A 19,594-nucleotide genomic window follows, 5' to 3' on the forward strand; every position below is an offset into this window, starting at 1 on the left:
TTGCTACTTTGGGTGTTTATTGAAATCAGTGATTTTTTTTACAGTTTGATTTACATTGTATTATATATTTATATATATATTTTTCAAGTGGTTATTAAAATGTAGTTCTTTTAACTAAGAACCAGGACTGGCCGACAGCACCTCTCCGTCTTGATGGTTAAAACGGCATTACACTTTATTTAGTCTCAATACTCACACCACTTCCTTTGAACTTGGCCTTGACTACTCATCCAAACTACTACAAAGAGTCCAAGAGAATTTATAGGTCCTATTTGAATCTAATAATAAGTACCAAGCATTCTGGTCAGTAGAGATCAAATGCGATTTCACTCTGGTTTTGATACATGATCCGTACAACTGCCTGAATTTAGAAAAAGCTTTACAAGTTGTCACATATCATGTAATCCCAAGCATATCCTAAGACTAAACAAGGTAAAACGGTCATAGAACGTCACAGAAAATGCTAGTGACTCCAACCTGTGCAACATTAGCATTTCAAACAAAAGAGTGAGTCCAATGTGCCATTCTATGAAAATGTACCAAACAGGTCTCATATACTAGTGTTCCCATGTATGACTTTAGGGTCTCATTTGGGTGGATCTCAGATTCAGACATTATTAGGTTACAGCACAAGACCCCTACTTTGATCCATAATCTCGTTGTCCTGCCTGAATGGATCTCAACAAGGGAACTTTTTGTTTCTTAATAATAATACATCGGGCTCTAAAGGCAACTAAGTGCATGTGTTCGTATTGTTACTTGAATAAGCTAACCATTATTACAATCAAGATACAGGTTGTGGCCTATGCAAAAAAAAAAAAGAAATTATACATAGTATCCAGGAAAAGAACCTCTAAATGCAATAGCGTAGTTGAGAAATACAAGTACCTGGGTGTTGTTTTGATAATGACTCTTAATTTGGCGATCATCGGTAAAGGATGGCAATCAATGCAATGGTGGTCATAAAAAACGCAGATTCCGTTTAATTAACTGGATGCAAAGAGGACCAATTATTATTATTAATTAATACTTATTTTTTCATTTCAAAACACCTTAATAATGTCTAGGCAAATGTTTCACCTCAGTACCAATTTAACACTCAAGTACTGTTAAAGAGCAACTGAAAAGAGGACGGTTAGTCTGTGCTAACAATGTGGCAATATGCAGCACCATATGTCGAGCTTTTTTTCGAAGTAACTTTTGGTTGGTATGAGCTACAAACCTTTTGGGGCATATTTACAGGGGCTTATCGCCACAGGAACGTCACTTTTTATGCGTTCCTGTGACGATAAACCCTTCACCTTATTTACAAGCTGGTGTTGAATTAAGGCACTTAACGTCACCTAGTAAATAAGACCCCCTTTCACGCTACACTCAGTGTGTAAGCGGCGGGCAATGGGTGTTGCAGTGGGCGTTCGGCCGCAACACCCATTGATTTTGACGCTGCCCCCAATTTACAAGGGTGGCGTAAATATGGGGCAGCGCCAAAATTAAGACCAAAAATAACATGGCGAAATGAGGAGAAATTATCAATTTCTCCTCGTTTTTGCGGTTACTATTTGTGTTGCATTGTGCAGCAGATCACCATGAATGATTGTTTATGTGCAGGAAGGTGTCCATTCTTGCTCATAAACAATTATTTAAAAAGAAAAGACGATTTGCAACTTCTATGAGTGCTGCACAATGCAGCACACATTAGAGTTACAAATTAACATTAGTGATTGTTGATGTGCAAGTACGCCTTCCTGCACATAAACAATCCTTCCCTCAACACAAGCACCCTTGCACTATGGTGCACGGGTGCCTGCATTGGTGCTAGACAGCTGAATTAAGCACCAGCGCTAGGGAAAATGGAGGGCTGCACCATATTATTGTTTTCAGAATGACGCCCTGACTTTGCAGTAGCTCCTGCCATTTTCTTCTCCGCAGCAGCAAATCATGTTCAGTTGCTCATCATAGAAGGGGTATCCAGCCTAATGAAAGCCTAGTCAGCTACAGCCTGAAGCTTCAGGTCCTGCAGGAGATTTTCAACTTGCAAAAAAGTGACAAAGTCTGACCGTAGAAACCTTCACTGTCTTGTCATCCAGCGGTTCCCTGACGACGACACCTCTTACATGGACACCACCGGCTGGCTCCCTTGCCCCGCTAAACTTTACCTTCTTAGACATTTTTCTTCAAAAAATTGTTTAAGTCTGAAGTTAAGCAGAGATTGGGAGCAATCCACCTTGTGTATCCAAACCGCGCTCCATCGCAGTCAGCCATGACTTTTGACTTTGCCCCGGACTGGTGCAACTAGATGCCAGTGGTTGGTGCTTTCATCTTTTAGGCACTAGTTTAACTAAAAGATTCAGAACTTCGGTTCTAATGATTGAATTTTTGTTGTTTTGGTGTCAAATAATATTTTACCATTCTTTCTATTTTTCTAAATTGGTGTGGGATTTTTCTTGTGTATTTCATTGTATTATTGTTAAGGTGCTGCATAAATACCTTACACGTTACCTCTACGTTTAGCCGGACTGCTTTTGTGCCACTCTACCACAGGGTTAAGCACAGGTTAATTTACTGACTTTTGTGACTCACCCAGACACGGATTGTGGCTGTTGCTTAAGAAGTGTCTTAACCCACCCTCAATAAAAGGAAAAAAAAAATAACATTTTGACAGGCTTGCATTATTTACAAAACCATTCATAACCAGGCTCCAGCCTTTGTAGCAAGACGAATCAAGAATTATGGTCCTACTCGAGCTCTCAGATTCTTCTCTTGCCAACTACTTGATAACCTCTTGGTTCAAGCGACTGAGAGCAGGGGGGGTTGGAGCTTCTCTGTTCTGGCCCCCAATTTAGGGAACTCTCTCCCTTCCTCGGACAGGCTGGAGACCACCTTCCTGTGATCCATTAAGCTTTTGAAAGTCTGGCTGTTTAAGCATGCTTTTTATTAGCCTGGGTCCTCTTTACTCTCCCTCCTGGTTGTCAAAGCGCCAAAAAGCTTTCCTAAAATGCATAACAAAATTGAGATCCCACTGTAGCATCACAAAGGGTTTTGGAGAAAACATATGTATCAAACCTTTTAAAACCTCATCACAATAACTGATTTAAACAAGGATGGTTGGTCAGGTAAAAGCAAAAAAAAAAAAAAAATGGCTGACATCAACTTTAATGGTGCCCACTACAAGTCCTTTCTGGGCCAAAGACAAAAATAATAAAACATCAGCAACAGGTATGTGTTACGGGCTCCACATCAGGCCACAAACTTGTCTTAGTGCACTCCATAAATAGATTCTTTTTTTTAAGGGTGCCTAGTAGTAAGAATAACATACACGACCTCAGGAGATAGATAGAATGCAGTCAGCTGCTGTAACTCAATCTCCACGCATGGAGCTGTAGAAAGTTGTCTCAAGCAAATGGAGGGATAGAGGGCTTATAAATAATAATAATTATTATTATTCATATAGGTCCAGCATACGTGCCCATCAAGCAGTGAAAACAAAGAGGTATGCAGTTCCTAGGAGTGACGCAGGGTGTGGTAGTATAACTAAGGGGTGCCAAGGTGACAGAGTGAGGGTGTTGAAGTACGCAGGAGAGAAGATCACTCCTTCTGGAAAAGAAGACCCTCACACACCCAACAAGCGGGTGTCTTGCTTCATCACCGGGTCTTGCTCCTTATCGGGTCGGCGGTGCAATGCCCGATCAGGCACCCAAATGGGGCCTTCCTAACAGAGATCTTTATTTCCAATGCCGATGAGTGAGGTGTGTAAGGGGTTACTTCTACTAGCTGGTGTAGGTGCATGCATGAAACGTTAACTTCAGACTTCTGCAACGTGCTGGGAGAATTCTTTGTCAGCAAAGTATCCCTAGTATATGACTCATTTAAAAACCATAACACAGAAATACCCATAAAGGATAATTCATCAACAACAATCCCAGTGAGTAGGGACTCAGATCCCACCACATTCTTCCAATTCACCCCCCCTACAGTGGAACAGATTCAAAAACAAATCCACACCATCAATTCAGGCAGCCCAATGGACCCATGTCCATCCAAAATAATGCATGTCTGCTCCGAACAACTGAGCATAGTACTAGAGAAATTATTCTCTCAAATCATTAAAACCAACATCTTTCCCGATGTCTGGAAAATGATATCGATCAGGCCACTTTTAAAAAAACCCAACCTGGACTGCGAAAACCCGAATAACTAGAGGCCAATAGCTAGGATCCCATTCGCCGCCAAAATCCTAGAGAAACTCTTAAATAAACAATTATCCCGGTACCTACTGGACGGCAACTGGCTGGACCATTCGCAGTTCGGTTTCCGCGAGGGACATGGAACCGAAACTGCACTTATTACAGCGATGGAGGAACTTAGACAAGTACTGGACAACGGATCGAAGGCCGCCTTGATATTACTAGATCTATCGGCGGCCTTCGATACGATTAGCCATGAGACCCTCATAACACGTCTGAAAACAGCACAATTGCATGAATCAGCATGTGCACTCATCACCTCATATCTAGAGAACAGAACGTTCTCCATAGAATCAGGAGAAGCAAAATCTAATCAATTCAACCTACCATGTGGAGTCCCACAGGGTTCATCGATTAGCCCCACTCTTTTTAACTTATACGTCACCCCCCTCGCACAACTAATAAGGGACTGTGGATTCACCCCAATATCCTACGCCGACGACACCCAAATAGTGGTGTCAATAAATGAAGACGTAGAGAACACAGCAGAAAAATTTCAAATCTGCATGCAAAAAATAAGCCAATGGATGAGAACAAATTGTCTAAAATTGAATGGAGACAAAAGTGAGGTCATGATCCTAGGAGGGGACAAAAAAATCTGGTCCCATTCATGGTGGCCAAAAGAACTAGGAGGATGTCCTGAACCAACGGAGAAGGTAAAAAACCTAGGAATTACTTTAGACACTAATCTCTCCTTTGACGCCCAAGCGAATAAATTGGCATCATCCCTGTGGTACATTTTAAAAATGATTAAAAAAATACTACCCTACATACCACTTGACTCACGAAAGACAGTGGTGACAGCATTGGCCATGTCCAGATTGGACTACGGGAACGGCCTATACGCTGGAGCCAGAAAAAAAATTCTAACCAAACTTCAACGTTTGCAGAATGCAGCAGCCAGGCTGATATTAGGTACACCTAAATTTGAAAGAATCAGCCACAAACTTAGAGACCTACATTGGCTGCCAATCGAAAAACGAATACAATTTAAAATACTGTGCCTAGCATATAAAGCTACCAATGGAACCGGATCCCAATTTTTAAAAACTCATCTAAAAATATATGAGCCAAATAGAACCCTCAGATCTGGCCAAAAGAAAATAATTGCGGTACCAAGATTCAAGAGAGCAAACTGGGGAGGAAGAAGCTTCCTGGTACATACAGCGAGGATCTGGAACAAACTACCGCTAGATATAAAAACTAGTCCATCACTGATATCTTTCAGAAAGCAAGTAAAAACGTGGCTGTTCTCGGCATATCCCTAAACTAAACACCTCAAGAGTCAGAGTCAAATCACAGCGCCAAGACGCCTATGGGCAATCGCGCGCTTTACAAATGCAAAAATCAAATCAAATCAAATCAAATCATGTGAAGTGTGAAGTGAGTGAGCTAAAACAGGGATAGGTGATCCACTTCAAACTATTTTAATAAAGCATGGTCACCATCCTGATTAAAACCAAAGTGAAACGCACATTCTCACCTTTAGGTGTGTGAGTCAATGTACTAAAGGGGTCAACATGTTTCTTGCCTGGTAATTTATTAATTGGCAATTCTTCAGGACCAAAAGTAATGAGGCTACCTACACTTTTTTGGTGGTGGTCACAACCTTCAAGGAGGTATCAATGGTGGCCACACGTACAGCACCCTAAAAATGTGTGGTACCAAAAGTTGAATAACACAACCTGCGAAAAAAGGAAAGAGGTTAAAAAGTATTGCAATCAAAGGTAACATTACAATAACAACAACACGAAATATCAGGGTTGCTGTAGACAAGTGGTAATGCCAATGTAACCGTGACATGCATCGATTGTGAGCAAACGTGTACAGGACATACTTCAAGCACGCAGCAGTAAAACTTACAAATCATTACACTGGACATCCCCAGAATTGGCTGAGCACAATGACCAGGAGTAATGTAAGGAAACTCACCCTCATAAGCTGTGATGAAATCGAGACCAGGGTGGGAGAGCACTAAATTTATAGTGTCCTTAACCTCTGGCTGGCATTGTATTATATATCACTCTACTTCGTCCCAACGATGCACTTCTATAGCTGCATATAGTCTTCTTGCGGGTATCGAGGGATTCATTATACCCAGTGGTTCTATGCGACGCAGATTTACAATATTACTATCATGGTTCCTATTTACCTTCTCGTGTGTTTATCTGCTTTCTATATCCTAGGACACTATAAATTTAGTGCTCTCCCACCCTGGTCTCGATTTCATCACAGCTTACGAGGGTGAGTTTCCTTACATTACTCCTGGTCATTGTGCTCAGCCAATTCTGGGGATGTCCAGTGTAATGATTTGTAAGTTTTACTGCTGCGTGCTCGAAGTATGTCCTGTACACGTTTGCTCACAATCGATGCATGTCACGGTTACATTGGCATTACCACTTGTCTACAGCAACCCTGATATCTCGTGTTGTTGTTATTGTAATGTTACCTTTGATTGCAATACTTTTTAACCTCTTTCCTTTTTTTGCAGGTTGTGTTATTTAACTTTTGGTACCACACATTTTTAGGGTGCTGTACGTGTGGCCACCATTGATACCTCCTGGAGGTTGTGACCACCACCAAAAAAGTGTAGGTAGCCTCATTATTTTTGGTCCTGAAGAATTGCCAATTAATAAATTACCAGGCAAGAAACATGTTGACCCCTTTAGCACATTGACTCACACACCTAAAGGTGAGAATGTGGGTTTCACTTTGGTTTTAATCAGGATGGTGACCATGCTTTATTAAAATAGTTTGAAGTGGATCACCTATCCCTGTTTTAGCTCACTCACTTCACACTTCACATGCACCTACACCAGCTAGTAGAAGTAACCCCTTACACACCTCACTCATCGGCATTGGAAATAAAGATCTCCGTTAGGAAGGCCCCATTTGGGCGCCTGATCGGGCATTGCACCGCCAGCCCGATAAGGAGCAAGACCCGGTGATGAAGCAAGACACCCGCTTGTTGGGTGTGTGAGGGTCTTCTTTTCCAGAAGGAGTGATCTTCTCTCCTGCGTACTTCAACACCCTCACTCTGTCACCTTGGCACCTCTTAGTTATACTACCACACCCTGAGTCACTCCTAGGAACTGCATACCTCTTTGTTTTCGCTGTAGAAAGTTGCCCTGCTGCTGCAGCATTAGGTACTCCTGAAGCGGTAACCTGATCGAGGAACAGATGCGCATGCCTTGGAGTGCTGGTACCACACAATAAAGCCCAATCCGAAGCCACAAGTATGAACCAGGGCTCAGTCTTTCCTGAACTTCTACAGAACTTAAGGCGGGACAGGCAGTGGCAGAAAGGCGTAGAAGCCTAAATGTATTTTCTAGCGAAAGCTTTCTTGGGAAGGAATTCCAATGCAGAAGAATTGTGACAATGTGCATTCTAAACAGTGGGGAAAAGACCTAACCAGGGTTCTTCCGATTGTTGAAAGATTGGCTACGCCACCTCAGAATTTAATCACCATTTGTGATCTGCCAGGCGTAGTCAGCTGACTTTGACCGTCCTGGTGTGAAAGATCCTGGCAGGTGGTTCACGACCAGAGATATGCCTTGATGGTGCAGTCAACTCTAGAGAAGAGCTTCTTGGCACAGGACCAAGGTCTCCACTCCTCCCTGTTTGTTGCAGCACCACATGGCGGTGGTATTATCTGTCAGAACCAGCATCAGCCTCCCCTTGATGGAGCGCAGAAAGGCCTTCTATGCCAGGCAGATGACCTGTAAGTCCGTAACTCCTACAGGACTGATGTGGTGTTGTGTGTTTGCACCAGGTACCAAAGCCCTCGGATCTTCCAGGTGGCCTCCCCAACCCTGTAGTGATGCATCCATCACCACTGTCAACTCTGGGTGGGGAAGGGAGAGAGGTTTGCTGCTGAAAATGTGGTTGATCAGCCACCACTGCAGCTCTCTTGGAGTGGTCTGTGAAACCTGGATGGAATCCAACAGGTTTCCTTGGTGCTGGGTCCGTTGACACTTGAGATGGAGCCCCTTGGCACTGTGGACAGGCAGGATGCATGGGGTCAATAGGCCAAGAAGCCTCGGGGCCACTCTCACTCAGTTCCAAGACCATTTTTGATGTATCAGGTTCATAGCCCAAGTGTTTTGAATTTGTTGCAATGGAGGGAAGGCCCAAAACTGCACCATACCCAAATTGGCTCTGATGAAGGGGAGCCTCTACAAAGGAGTTCGGTGTGACTTTGGCACGTTGATAGCAAACCTACTGATGGGGGTTCACTATCATCTAGTGGTGGTCTATGACTAATACGGGGAGCCCACTTTTAGGAGGCAGTCTTCGAGGTAGGAGAAATCCACTATCCACAACATCCCAAAATGTGCTACCACCTCCTCCATAACTTTTGTGGGCACTCGGAAGGACGAAGGGGAGTACAGCAAATTGGAAATGCTCCTGGGTCTATCCTGAATCATAGGTAACGTATGTGGAACTGCAGAATGGGTATCTGTATCTTGCTGGTTCAGATCTACCATCCAGTTGCCCAGATCCAGGACAGATAGAACTTGGGCCAATGTGAGCATCTTTGTAGGAAATCCGCCTTTTCCGCATAGTCATCCCAGATAGTTCACATTTTACTGGACTCTATTTTTGGTGGCTTTAGAACTATGTGCATTTTACCCTTGCTAGCCACTAGTAAAGGGCCTGCACTCCTGCATAGCTACAGGGAGACAAGTAACAAAAGGTCTCATCCTGGAAGTACCAAGCTACCGAGTGGCAACTGGACCTCGTCTGAACCCTGATGTAGGCATCTGCCTGACACCCTGTGTGTCTCTAAGTGCCTCCCTTGAGGTCCTGGTGACTTTGGAAGTGTACTCCTGTGGTGGATTGGGACTTAAAGGACTAAGCCAGAAAATAAAATCTTTGACCAGGACCTACCTTGTTCGTCCATCCAACCATGGCTCCATCGCAGCGAGCCTTCAGTTGCATGAAGGTCCCGGTCTACCAGGACCATTGACTTGAATATTTAAAAACAGATTTCTCTAGTTCCCCTTTTTGGATTTTTGCCATGTTGGTTTCCTTTTGTTTAATACATTTCACTAAACTTTTCTAAATCAGTTTGGGATTTTGTTTTTATTTGCATTTTGACTTTATTATTTTATTAGTGTTTTGGTACTGCATAAATACTTTACACATTGGCCTGTCTGTTTAGGGCCATAGCCACTGGGGGTAATTTAGTGACTTGCAGGGTTCACCCTGACATGGGTTGTGATTATTCCTTGAAAGTGAGCAGTTGGCCAAATCAAATTTCTTTAAATCTTGAAAATGCCCTTCTGCAGGAAGGCATTTCAAGAGTGGAGATCCAAAGTAGAATGAAAGCCTGCATCCTCTTTTGGCACGTGCAAAAAGCTAAATAACGCACGGTCTCTATTTCAGAGGCTGGCACCCTCCCTATGGTCCCTTTGGGCAAGAGGGTGTTCACTTCCTGCAGTAAGACTGCCAGGAGACCCTCTAAGAGCAGCTCTGATGTAGGTGGATGGTGCTGTAGGTCGAAAAGGAAAGGTAGGGCGTAGCCCGGTTATAAAATTTAGAGGACCCTGATGTAATCTGTTGCCACACCTGGGAAAAATGTTAAAACTAGCCTCCTACAAGGTGGTCGTCAGCTGCTAAAAGCAAGTTAAAGTGGCATGGAGGCTGTTGCGACAGAGCTAGGGAACTGCTGAGAAGGTAGGTGTTGTGTCCCTGTCGACCAGTATATTGCCTGCCTTATCCCTATCCTGAAAGGGCTGGGGTGCTTGATGTGATGCAGGAAGGTTTGTATGTATACCTAACCTCTGTAAAGGGACAAGTTTGCAGAGGGAAGTGCCTGGTGGAAGCCGAATAACCTAAAGAACACGACTTGGCCCCGCTTCCTTAGAATGTTGAAGGGTAGAATTTGCTTTCTTGCCAAATGCTCCTGGGTTTACACTGAATTACTTGAGACCCGTCAAACGGCATATCCATAAGCGAGGTCTGGACCGCTCCAGAAAAAACAGATTGTACCGTCTCCTCCTCCTAAGCAATCAGTGGTGTCCTAGCCAGACGAAATAATATATTTAGGAGTAACCTGGCAAGATGCCATTGACCATGTGTATATTGGCAAAGTAAACAACTGGTATTGACCAGCTTCATGGCTGAGCTGCCTTTGAAGAATGTATGTTTCCCAACTGCCTCAATGCTTTTAGACTCTGTCTGTGGGAGTCGCAGGAAAAGGGTTGGGACTCATTTTGCTGGTGGACAGTTGAACCATCAGGCTCCCAGGAGCAGAATACTGAGCCAGAATATCAGGGTTGCTTGGTACCAGCCTGTGGCATTTGGCAACCTGCCTGTTCACCGGTGGGCAAGAACAAGGATTTGCCAATGTGCCCATCAAAGTACAGTCAGGGCCTCATTAAATAGCAACAAGGGCTCAGAAGAAACATGCCCCGCTGCAGAACCAATGTAAGGACGTTAGTTTTGAACCTCACAGACAGGAGTTGTAGATCCAAGACTCTGCTGCACATCTTCAGGAAGCCCTTTCTTCATTTGGAGGTCCAGGGGGAGAGATCAACGCAGTGTCTGGGGTATATATCAAGCCCACTGGACTCCTGCAAGTACATGTACAAACTGCCCTTATCGTAGTATGGGGGTAACACATTCTCATCATCAGGCTTGGCATCTCCAAACGGTGGCAGGCTTAAATTAGAGTCTGAACCAAAAAGCTGGTGGAGCACCTGACAGTAGTTCTGCGGCAGAGGTAACATTTTGTCAGAATCAGATCGAAGGGGAAATGGCGATGTAAATTCCAGGCACAACATCAGTCAAGGTGGAGGCGAGGTCAGCTCGGAGTCAGACAACTAAATTGGTAAGGGTCTTCTTTAAGCTGCAGCCATACCAGCGTCTATGTCAAAGGGACTGGCGTAGATTTTGGTGCCCGAGAGAAGGTCGGCACTGACAGTGCGAATCTGAGGTAGGTTCGAGAGGCAGGGACTGTGCTGAGGACGGATTTACCAGGGGGTGACCTAAATGGAGACTGCTGTAGATACTTGGGGCTCGAAGGCCAGATGGAGCTGTGTAACATAGCCCCCCTGATGGAGTCTATCTGATGTGATGTCACCAATGACCTAGAGAATTTGGGGCAAATCGGGACCAATTGTGAAATAGTCTCCTCTGTATATTAGTAAAGAGACCAAGTGGTATGTTTATGCCCTTGTGACTTCTCTGGAGATAAAGAGTGGTGGGATGGGAACGATTCATACTTAGATTTTTTGTGCTTCCTTTTCGATCTTGATTTGGACGTACCCGAAGACTTCCACAATGATGAGGACCAGACGCAGGAACGACCTTGGGCGCAGGTACGCGCTTGTGACTACGAATTGGAGAGGGACTTGCACAGTTTCTTTCTGTGTTCAGCAATGGTCAGCTTCACTTCACGTTTTCAGATTGCCTTTGGGTTAATGATGGTGCATTCCTCACATAACCTGAGCGAAACGTATACATGATTGGTGGGGGCTGCCATGGACAACTTTTTGCAGCAGTCCCTTTATAGTTTAAACCATGTAGTTTTCGGAGGGGTCGGTTTTAATTTCGGCAACAAAAAAAAGTGTGTCAAACAATTAAGAAAAGGAACAGCAGGGCACATCTCAAGGCATGGAAAGGAAAGAACAAACAGCGTATAGGGATGGCATCTAGATCAGCTCAGTCACTTCCCAGGCAGAACAAAATCAATATGGAGCTTCACTGCATCACTAACTGGCACACGAAGCAATGCTGCGAAAAAATTCTGGACCCAGTCTGACTCCTGGGGATCATTCTAAAGGTGAGGAATAGGAAGCGAGACATATCTATCAGAAATCTAAGATCTCTGTGTGGTGTTCTCAACATTCTTCCTTGCCAGCCACAGCTTCTAGAATTTGGAACGTGGTATTGGTTGCCTAGCGCTGTTCAAACTTTTGTAGTCAGGTGTACTCAGCTCTCTGCTGGATGGGGTCTCTATGCAACTGTGGTCCTCAATAAACAACTCTTAATCAACAGAGTATGTCTAAGCCTGTTCTTCGGAAAGGACCCACTTCTACATTTTTGGCGACGATTTACCTACGCGTGGGACGCACACAGTTTTAACGCATAAGAGACCCCAACAGCGAAATATCCATTAGAAGAATGAAGCTTTCAACTTATAGATTGCCGCTACTGGTGAGCCTCAGCTGCTTCTCTACTGTCTGCCGTGTTTCCGTTTTCAGCGTGGTTCCAGCTGAGTGATTCTAGGAGCGCTCTTCGAGCACACGCATTGCAAGACGGTAGGAGCACTTTATGTACATTTGCCGATCTACCGAGAGTTTGATGCGTGTTCATTCTCGTTTATGAATTTCAGTGGGAGGTGCATCCGTTGTGTTCACTCATTGGGCCTTTGTTCCTTCAAGCGCCTCCCATTGCTGCTTGACTCTGCCTGACCCTCTGCGCATACTCTGTGGCTTCCATCACAAAGTAAGTCATCGCGCTCAGACGCAGCCACCATTTTATGTTAAACTTTACTTGCAGCCATCTTCTGTTTCTGCCTGACTTCTCCAGTCGTGTTGTTAGTTACGTATACGTCTTCACGCAAAACCGCCATCTTGAGGGAGACCTCATTCTAGGACGCGGCCATTTTCCATTGCTGCATCACTCTGCCTGACCTGTTGTCATTCGTCAGTGGATTGCACAAGGTTACGCGCTGATGTCCACAGCTCTTCGTCTTCTAAGTATTTTTTTTACTTCACTGCTGTTGGTCAACATTACGCGCTGACGCGCACAGCCGAGTATAACTTAAGTTTACTTTAAACCTGCAGCTCATCAGTTTCCTACACGCTAATGCGTTTCATCGTTTTTACAAGAAATGTTAGATTATTCTGCACCTGTACATAGCATGAAGTGAGAGTAGTTTTAAAGTTCTTTCTTAAAAAGTTATTATATCTCATTCTCGTAGCTTGTTATTTTACGTGTGTATTCTCGGTGTAAACGCACACAGAGGTCCAAATGGTCTATTTCTTACCTGCTTAATTTCTGACAAGCTCAGTGGTACTTTTATCATTATTGTAAGTTTCATTTACATTTACTTCAAAAATGCAAAATGTCACAACACCCCCGTGTTTTTTTTACTCACCAGGTGATTCCCACTATTCCCTGGCAAAAATGGAAAAGGGTATTTGTTCATTATGCTCGTGTCTGTGGGACTTCTTTAAGTACAGAGAGGAAAACTCCACTTCTCATGCACTGTTTAGGCTCTGAGGGCCAAAGTATTTGAACACCATCCTGAACTCTCAGATAGTGACTCTGCTTCACTTAATAAGTATGAGATCTGCGTAAGTAAGCTAGACTTACACTATCTCCCTAAAGTAAGTATTGTTCTTGAGCGTTATCATTTTGGAAAAAGGATGCAGAGGCAAGAAGAGTCGGTTCAGCAATATATAACGATTTTACGCAAATTGGCCTCAACTTGTAACTTTGGTGCCACATTGGAAGAACGCTTGAGGGATCAGTTTATGTTGGGTTGTGTACAGGAAAAAACAAGGGATGCTTCATGGCAAAAGGACAATCCCACTCTTCAAGAAGTTATAACCATAGCTAAGAGTCATGAACATTCAAAAGCATGTGTTGATGTTACAAAGAAGGACTCTTCAAATGAAAAGAAAGAGTTCTGAAGTGAAGGTGGTGGTAGACAAAACTGTTAAACCCGAAATTTCTTTGCCTCAAAAATCGACTTTTCAAGGAAAGTGCTTTAGATGTGGTGACACTGGCCACATGGCTAATTTTAAAGACTGTCCAGTTTGGAAAGCCATATGCAAAATGTGTGGCAAGAGAGGTCATGTTTCCAAGTGTTGTAGATCTGGAAAAGTACAAAAGAAAGTCAGGGAGGTGTATCTTTTTGAGGAAGATGTAGATGAAATTCTTATTTGCCAAGTTTCTGGGGATACATCTGACTGTCCTTATGAACTTGTACTAGTTAATGACGCACCTGTTAAAATGCTGTTTGACTCTGGGGCCAAAATTGCGTTGGTGCCAAAGACCTTTTATGAGAGCAATTTACTAGGCAAGGTTTCTCTTTTAAAACCAGACATCAGACCCAAAGGGTATGGTGGGGTGACTATAGACTTGTTAGGTTACTTTTGGGGAACAATTGATTTCAAAGGGAGGGTCATCCCTGGGAAGATCTATGTTTCAATGAAAGGAGAGCCACTTATTATTTGGTTTCATCAAAGGGATCTTCATGTGTTTCTTGATCCTAACGAAAACCCTCCAGTCTGCTTAAAAGAGTTGCCACCTGTGAGTGTGGTTTACCATCCCACTCAAAATTGGATCAAGGTGTTTCCCGCTGTTTTTGGAAGTGATCTAGGTTGCTTTAAAAACTATGTCCATCTCATAAATCTGAAGAAAAATGTTGTTCCAAAAGTCGCAAAGGTTAGGAACGTGCCTCTCTTAGTAAGGTAGAGCATGAAATGTGAGTTGGACAAACTTCTGAAGAAGGGCATCATTCAAGAAGTTGAGGCAACTGAGTGGGTCTCTCGGGTTGTGGTGGCTCTGAAGGCTAATGGTGAGGCCTGACTCTGTGTGGACCTGAGAGAGCTCAACAGAGCAGTGGTTGTTGACCACTACCCTTTACCCAACATCACTGAGATGTTGTGCTCTCTTGAAGGGGCAAGACATTTTTCTTTTTTGGATTTAACCTCCGCTTACCACCAGGTTAAGCTTCACTCTACTTCTCAAGACTTCACAGCCTTCGTGACAGACACCCTTTGGGAAATGTACGTTTCTAAGGATGCCTTTTGGCCTCATTCTGGCTGCCTCTGTTTTTCAAAGAGGAATGGAAAGCATTCTAGGAGGACTTCAGGGTGTCGAAGTGTATCAAGATGATGTACTCATTTTTGGGGTCAATCTTGATCAACATGATATGAGGCTGAGGTCTGTCTTGAAGAAATTGCAAGATGCGGGTCTCACTCTTCATGCTGATAAATGCAAGTTTAACGTTGAAGAGATAGAATATCTTGGACACTTTGTTTCAGCGGCAGGTACTAAACCAAAGACTGCTCTAGTGAATTCCATCCTTAATCTACGCTTGCCCTCAAGTAAGGATGAGTTAGTCAAATTCTTAGGAATGGCTGATTTTTACCACAAATTTGTACCTAACTTTGCAGGGAAGACTTTAGCCTTAAGGTCTCTCTTGAAGAAAGGGTGTGAATTTGTGTGATCTAAGAATTGTGAGGAGGAATTTGTTTGCATTAAAAAAGATATTAATAATGCTCCGTGCCTTAGTAGCTTGGACCCTGCCAAGATGTCATATCTTATGACAGACGCCAGTTCGACTGGCCTAGGAGCTGTCTTGTTGCAAAAGGTTGATGGGGAGGAGAAGAGAGTCTTGTTTATCTCCAGACCTTTGAGAGGTGCTGAATGTGATTATTTGGTTGTGGAAAAGGAGGCCCTGTGTATATTTTGGGCTGTACGCAAATTGAGAAAATTCCAGTGGGGAAAGGAGTTCAAAGTTTTCTCTGACCACAAGCCTCTTAAGGAGGTTTTCACAAAGAAGGGTATTGATTTTGTTTCCCATCGCATTTGCAAATGGGTGGTAGCTCTGCAAGAGTTTGATTTTGAGTTGTTACCCGTTACCTGGTGCCAATAATGTTCTTGCTGACTGTCTTTCGAGACTTGGAAGTAGAGATGACACTGTTGATGATGTTGAATGATTTGGAGGGGAGTACTTAGAAGAAGAAGTAAATGTTGGTTTGATCATTGAGGGTGTAATAACAGAAAGTGAATGGAGGGAACATCTTGTGGGCGATGATGTTTTACAAAAAGTCATTGCCATGGTGAAAGGTGGTTTGTGTGAGAAGGACTGTGATGAGATGCTCAGGGATTTTTGGCATGTCAAAGAAGATTTGGCTGTAGTGGAAGAACTCCTCTTGCGTGGTAGTAAGCTTGTTCTGCCACTTGCTTTGAGGGATAAGTTGGTCAGAAACGCTCATGCCTCACACATGCGTTCAATTTACCTCAAGAGCAATGCAAGAATTTCTGTCCTTAAGGGTGATCAAGCACAAGAGAGCTTCTTTGTATCATCCTCAAAGCAACGGTGTTGTGAAAAGGTTTATCAAGGTTTTAAAGGAAGCCATGCAACAGGCAAGGTCCTGTGGTGATAGTTGGGAGGTAGTTGTGAGAAAGAAAGTCAGGGAGTACCGGTTCACTCCCCATTCATCCACTGGTGTGGCTCCTTTTTGCTTGTTCAAAGGTAGAATGGCGAAAGTTGAGATTGTTCCCTCTTGGGTGTGTGACAAGAGGGCCTTAGTGAGTGACAATGTGGGCAGCACGGATGGTTGGAGAGAAAGAGAGGAAGGTATTATGATTGAACGGAATGTTCAGTATGATGAAAGAAAGGCTGTCAAGAGTACGGTAGTCAATGTTGGAGACTGGGTCAAAATTAAGTCTCCAAGGAGAACTGTTGGAATTTCAAAGTGTAGTAAGCTTTTTCAGGTTATCAAAGTGTTTAAAAACGCCATAAAGACAGGTGATCACAAGATTTGGAATCTTAGCAGGGTGGCAAAATGTTGCCCTTTGCCATCACTGGGTGTCACCAGTGTGCCTCCTACACGCTTAGCAATTCAGGAGGCTGAGACTTCGGAAAGTGTGTCTAGACTATTTTGCTTAAAGCGTGTTCCCCTAGCTTACAAGATTGTGTTTCTTGATCAATTTCATGCACTTTGTTTTGTTTTTTAACATGTTTGGTTTCTTTCAGGTCTTTCATGCTATTTGTTGCTTGTCTGGCAAATGCTTATTTGCGGTTTTGTTTGTGGAGGGGGAGGTGATGTGGTGTTCTCAACATTCTTCCCTGCCAGCCACAGATTCTAGAATTTGGAACGTGGTATTGGTTGCCTAGCGCTTTTCCAACTTTTGTAGTCAGGTGTACTCAGCTCTCTGCTGGATGGGGTCTCTATGGAACTGTGGTCCTCAATAAACAAATCTTAATTAACAGAGTATGTCTAAGCCTGTTCTTCGGAAAGGACCCACTTCTACACTCTGCTTCTTTTTCACACATCTCTCCTCGGCTACCCGTTGTGAGTCCTGATGTCAAGGTCTCCGTCTGCTTCTAATGTTCCTCCCTACAAAACCGTGCCAGCAGTCTGGCTTGGGTGTTTGTGGATGCCAGGGTATCTGACCTTCATAAACTTTCCATCAGGCCATCGTTTTTAATGTGCACACGTTTTTTTTATTCTGTTAGAACAGGCAGTAGGGACTGGGTGACCCACTGACTTGTGCTCTGTAACTTCACTGCAAAGGCTTACAGCAAGAAGCCACTGCTCAGCGGAACCTGCAACACAAAGGAGCTGCCGCTAAAATAAATGATTATTTCAGACAGTACCTGCAATATTCCTTCTATAAATTAATAGTTTTCATTTGGGCCCTGCCTCCTTGGCACTAGTCATTCTTCCTTCCTTGTCTGGTTTCTACACACTTTCTGTCTGGAAATTTAGGCAGAGAGATAACATCCACAGGTAACTTCCAGATCCGTTGGAAATTTTCAATGTGTCCGATATTTGCTGGGAGCTAACAATTCTGCGACTGCGCCACTGATATGAATGGTCTCAACACATTTCCTGGGCTCTGGATAGCTTGCTTAAGTGGAGGCCTACAAGTGAATCCTTGTACCAAGATTTTTTTTTAAATTATATTTATTTAGGGACTCGTGTTTTTTTTATTGTCTATTCTTTTTCTCATTGATGTCTTATTTTAAATAAACTAAAATGCTGGTTAGTGCGCCATTATTGTCCGTGTGGTATAGAAATGTGTTAGTAAAGCGGTTTATCTGTTGGAAATTCTTCTGATCAAATAAAATGAGTATATTCGCACACAAATATGGAAGCTGTGCTTACTATAGACACACAAGCTACTCTGCACAGTGACAACGTGCACCCAAGCGTTGTTCTCCACGCCTCAATTGGGGCCATTAAGACGTGACTGTGACGTCAGTGATAATTATGGACCACGGAATATTTGCTTTTCATTAGGAAACGTGTAAATAACGTGCAGTTTGAATTTGAGTAAAACATATGTAGCTTTCTTCGAGTGAAAATCTCAAACAGCACAAAAGTTAATGGGAAAGTGACTTGAGAGAGGTGGAGTTAAGGAGTTTCAACCATCCCTTTAGACTAGAGGGTGAGGTACTGCTAAAATCAGTGTTATGGAATGTGAACGATCCACAACGTTAATTGTTGGTAGAGCCAGGACACATTTTCGAACGAACACGTTACAGCTGTGCGTGGTGTTTTCAGATTAAATCCTGCAATTTCCTCAAACGCTGTAATTTCTACAAAAGTTATTTTAATCACCGACGGTACGAATAGGCAGCAGTCTCACTCCGTCGCAGTTGTACTTTACTATATTCTCCCCAAGCTACCGCCCCCCCCCCCCTTTACAGGACCCCTTATGTCTCGGACTAATATAAATCTCGCTTCCCCCTTTTACGTGATCATAGCTCTATGTCAATCTAAAACCCTGCACGATTCTGTCTCTCACTCACCTGCTACACTCCCTCCCAGTCGCAATACAACTCCTCCGCCCCCTGACAAGTCTCACCCCTGCGGTTCCCGCAGCAGGACTCCCTCGCTGTGCCTTGCGGGCCGTGGACTCCAGTTTGTCAAAGAACCATGGCAACCGTACACAATGGCTGCCCGTCTGCGCGCCACGGCAACGTCGGGGCTGCCCCATAACTACGGCTAACCTGGCCACCACTCCCTGGCTGGGTGTAATCCAAAGAACCAAAGCAGCGAGCTCCTTTGCGCCCCTCCGCGCCCCTCCACTGCTTGCTTGGGGGTAATTCAGAGCACCACGGCAGCTCCCTGCTCCAGTGGCTTCAATCAAATCTCTGCTTGGCTCCGGGGCATCACTTCCTGTCCGATCCTGCAATTCCAAACGAATCCACAGGGAGGCGGCACACGCACGCAGTGACCTCTCTTATACGCCACGGAAACGTGAAAGTAAATTCGTCAATGTTTTTTTTTTTCAGGAATGCCATTTGCATCAGAAATGAACTGGAAACATTTCAACAATTAATATTAAGAAAAAATAAAACAAGACGTACATCCAACGAAAATGCTCAGCATATATATGTGAAAGGAAATGTTTTACACCTGGGCAAATAATTGGGCTAAATTCGAGAGAACCATGGAGGATTTTAGCATCAGAGTAGGTAAAATGAGCTTTGTTTTTGGAAAAGCACTGTAAAGGAGTTTGATACATGGCACTCACATTTCTTTATATTTTTGGATCTATATAAAAAAAATATTTATTGCTTATTGTATTTTTTATCAATTTAAAATAATAAAAGACGCTATCTCCCAGAGTAGGCTGAGCAGAGGCTT

The 19,594-nt window shown here is 43.6% G+C and overlaps 1 protein-coding gene across 3 annotated transcripts in view; it reads right to left on the reverse strand.

Moving 5' to 3' along the window:
- Positions 1-18,969, reverse strand: part of AXDND1 (axonemal dynein light chain domain containing 1) — a 564,522-nt gene extending 545,553 nt beyond the window's left edge. For all 3 annotated transcript variants that reach the window (XM_085601802.1, XM_085601801.1, XM_085601803.1), the window contains exon 1: positions 18,754-18,969. The gene's annotated coding sequence lies outside the window, so the exon portion shown is untranslated. The remainder of the gene's footprint in view (positions 1-18,753) is intronic.
- Positions 18,970-19,594: the final 625 nt, after the last annotated feature.

Source organism: Triturus cristatus, chromosome 4_2 (assembly GCF_964204655.1).
Source record: "Triturus cristatus chromosome 4_2, aTriCri1.1, whole genome shotgun sequence".
NCBI classification, from domain to species: Eukaryota; Metazoa; Chordata; class Amphibia; order Caudata; family Salamandridae; genus Triturus; species Triturus cristatus.